This window comes from Adiantum capillus-veneris, chromosome 13 (genome assembly GCF_014529385.1).
Source record: "Adiantum capillus-veneris isolate H3 chromosome 13, ASM1452938v2, whole genome shotgun sequence".
In the NCBI taxonomy this organism is placed as follows: domain Eukaryota; kingdom Viridiplantae; phylum Streptophyta; class Polypodiopsida; order Polypodiales; family Pteridaceae; genus Adiantum; species Adiantum capillus-veneris.
This window is the reverse complement of record NC_140943.1, coordinates 99,518,525-99,522,653: the sequence shown is the minus strand read 5'-3', so window position 1 is coordinate 99,522,653 and position 4,129 is coordinate 99,518,525. Positions and strand designations below refer to the sequence as shown.

Sequence of the window (4,129 nt, the reverse complement as noted above, 5' to 3'; positions counted from 1 at the left end):
ACTCGGATCCTTGGACCTCTCAAGGGACTCCTTGACTCTGGAAAAGAAAAAAACAACAAAACCTTTAATTAATACAAATGGATACATAATTTTGCATGCACTCATTTTTAAAAAAAATATTCACACTTACAGACTGTACGACATGCATTTTCAAATTCTTCGCGATTGATTTTGTTGTTTTCATACACCCAACACCATGTCTGATATTCGGAGTGGCTCTCTCTGTATCTCTGGATCTCTCAGCTTGGGCGGGTCATAGTAATATTTTGTTTTATATCATTAAAAAATATCACAAACTTAACCTTATTACCACAAATTAAATCAATTCAAATGAAAATACGCGCACTCACAAATTTATCTTTCCATGCTGCTTTTCCGCCCGAGCCATAATGCATGAGCGTTTGATGCGCCCTGGCCTCCACCTACCGAGTGTGCGCCCTAGCACTTGCCGCTCTCTCGTCCTCCAGCTCGCCCCCCTGGGCTTTCTCCCACTCCTCGTCGTGAACATTTCCAGGGCGATAGTTGTGACCCTCAGATTCAAATGTTTGCTTTGCCGCCCTCCGCACACTGGACTTCTTATTTTTCAATAAATTCTTGACGTACTCCTCGAGCCACTGCCTAGAGAACTCTTTCACTTCCGGATTAGAGAACCGCATGAGCAATGTCGTGTGAATGTACGTCAAGTCGGCTAGGTCTTGATCTTTGAAAGATTTAAAGAAATCTTGGTATGTCGAGTGGATCAGCTGGTTAAGGTTCCCTCGAAATGTCCTCCCCAAAGAGGAACCTAGATCCACCTCCACTTCTCGATGTATATAATAGTAGTAGCCACGAGTGTCCGGGGCGGGCGCATCGTAGTCCTCGTCCTCATGTGGAGCTCCAAGGGGTGAGCAAGGAGGTCGGGGTGTAAGAGGAGGTGAATCTGTAGCACTGTCCCCTCCACCATCAAAGTAGCACGAGCCACTACCTCGACGAGAGCATGAGCCACCACTATGGGAAGAGCACTGGCCACTTGAAGAGCGCTGGCCCGAGCCCGAACCGCTGGGTGGTGTAGGCGACGGATAACTCGACTGTGCGGGCGTGGATCACTGCAAATGCAAGGTGGAGGGAGCTGTGGGTGACGGGAAAGTCAAGGGTAAGGTGGAGAGAGGCCCACTGGGAGGCACACTCTGCACGATCGGAGTGTCGGCGCCCGGTGTCGCAAGCGGTGAGAGCCCATAGGCCGCGCCAACTGTGCTGGTGTGTACCGCCCTAGAAGACTCTGCTCGAGGATAGCCACTTTGCTTGGGCGCGGTATGCCCTCTCGAGGTCGGGGTCGTGTAATGCATTTCGGAACCATCGAAAGTCGAAGGTGGATTGTGACTGGTGGGACGAAGACTGCGAGTAGTAAGCATCACAAGCGTCCTTGTAAGAGAGGCCCTCGACGAGAAAGTCCTCTATGGATCGATAGCCAGGCGTGGAAGAGGATTCCATATCCTACAATTTCATTAAAAAAAGGGACCCTAATTAACATTGGATTCTAGTCAAAGTGAGATTCTTTATTGCATAGGATTCCTCCTTGCATAGAATTCCTTTTATCTCCTATTTAAGAAATGGTTTGTGTGCTTATTTTTTTTGAATCCATTTAGAGTGTGTGTGTGTGTGTGTGCTTCTAATTAATCTATTGTGTGTGTGCATTAACGTGTGGCAAAGACATTAATCTAGTGTGTGGTGTGTGTGTGTGTGTTGGACCTTAATCTACCATTGGGCTTCTCGGTGACCATTGGGGTCTCAATCAACTTCATCGCACACCCACATGGAGGTATGTTTTGGTATACTAATGCATGCCCAAGAACACACTAATGCAAGCGTTAGTGTGTGCTTGTGCACTAATTAGTGTGTGAAAACACACCAATGCATGCACACACACTAATGCTCGCATTAGTGTGTGTGCATGCATTGGTGTGTCGAATGCATTGGTGTGCATTCGACACACCAATGCATGCACACACACTAATGCGAGCATTAGTGTGTGTGCATGCATTGGTGTGTTTTCACACACTAATTAGTGCACAAGCACACACTAATGCTTGCATTAGTGTGTGCAATTTTTTCACACACCAATGCTCACAATAGTGTGTGCTTGTGCATGCATTAGTGTGTAGACACACTAATTAGTGCACAAGCACACACTAATCCAAGCATTAGTGTGTGCTAGAGAGGTATGCACACACTAACGCTTTCATTAGTGTGTGCTTGGGCACAAATTAGTGTGTTTCTAATGCATGCACACACTAATGCAAGCATTAGTGTGTGTGTGTGTATAATGCATGCATTGTGCACAAAATAGTGAGTGAAAACACACTAAGTTGTGCACAATCACACACTAATTCAAGCATTAGTGTGTGTGTGTGTGTGTATAATGCATGCATTGTGCACAAAATAGTGTGTGAAAACACGCTAATTAGTGCACAAGCACACACTAATGCAAGCATTAGTGTGTGCTAGGGAGGTATGCACACACTAACGCTTGCATTAGTGTATGCTTGGGCACTAACAAAGTTTTAGCCATTCCAACAGCTCGACCTCTAGCGATTGAAGCAACTTGTGCTATTGAGGATGCATTCCCACGTTCTATCCTTGTTAGCCAAGTTCACCTATTGCTCCATCTTATTGAGGAGATAGCCATTTGTGGTGTGGTTCACTCCAGGTGGATGTTCTTTCTTGAGAGGTTCCTAAAGACCTTGAAAGACTTTGTAAGGCTACGATCACAACCAATGGTATTCATCGATCTTAAGCCTTAAACCTTATTAGGATTGGATTGTATTCACAATGCTTTTTATTGGTTACTTTAATCACTAATGGTTTCATGTGTTCAGGCAAGCATGGCAGAGGGTTGGATTGTACAAGAGGCTTTTGTGTATGTCTCTCAATATATTTTCACAATAGACCCATCATTGCCTCGTTTAAAGACGGAGGAAGAGGATCCAAAAAAACACACAAACATTCCAAGTGGTAAAGGTTCTCTCTTGATTTTGGATAGGGAATTTCAAACCATAGTCAACAACCATTGTCTACTCAATGCTCCCATCATGGGAAAATGGGTGGATATGTATATGGAGGTGTGTACAACGAGAGAAAGGGAGAGGGAAGCATGGAAGAGCTCTCATGGTGGTAGGCGAGCACCTCCCTTTCCTAAAGAGCTTGCCAAATACCCTGATCTAATTCCAGTTGGGTGGATACACAATGCCATGACCAAGGCCAAGGCACAAGGAGAACAAATAAGCCCTAAAGAATGGGAGTACACGCGAGGATGTCTACCAGGGTAATATACTCAATGTGTTTAATGTGTGTGTGCGAGTGTGTATATATGTGTCATCTCTCTCTCTCTCTCTCTCTCTCTCTCTCTCTCTCTCATCTATCTTGATTGGTTTTTGCAAGCCTTCACATTCAACTTTATGTGGTTCGAAGGACGTCATTTTCAAACCCGCAAGATAGATGAGCGTCGAACCACTCACGATAGTGGAGTTATGGGCAACTTTGACAGGAAAACACAAGAGGTGAGGGAATGTGGAACAATAGAGAGGATAATCAATGTGGATTTCAGAACATTTCACAAATATCTCTTTGACTGCCGATGGTTTGTGGGTGAGGTTAAGAGACATGAGAATGGGCTCTATATGGTAGACTCCGGGCAATTTCATCGCGGGAAGACCAACAACTTGGTGCAACCTAGTAGTTGTGAGCAGGTAAAGTCCATGTGCAACTCACTATAACATTATATGATACATATAAAACTACATTCATGTTGTTGTTTGCTCTATGACCTACAAGTGTTTTATGTGTCTTGTATGTATCGAAGACGACTTTGGTATGTTATTCCAGTCACACCACGGAGCAAATCTATCTTTGCAGATACGAACATAGAGACTTTGGCAGATCCCACCATACCATCTCAAGAAGACTCCAATGACGATGATGTAGTTGAGGTCGAGGAGAACCAACCATTCCCAATAACCAACCATAGTGAGGAGGAGGACGAGGATGGAGAGGATGATGATGATTCAATAGGAGAGGCTGTAGAGGATGAATCAATAGATTTATTTGTTGATTTAGCTACCATGGGGTTGGACATGGATGTAAGCACTTGTAG

At 44.6% G+C, this 4,129-nt stretch overlaps 1 pseudogene; it reads left to right on the top strand.

Moving 5' to 3' along the window:
* Positions 1–1,292: 1,292 nt before the first annotated feature.
* LOC147444516 (uncharacterized) lies at positions 1,293–3,903 on the top strand (annotated as a pseudogene).
* The last annotated feature ends 226 nt before the right edge of the window (positions 3,904–4,129 follow it).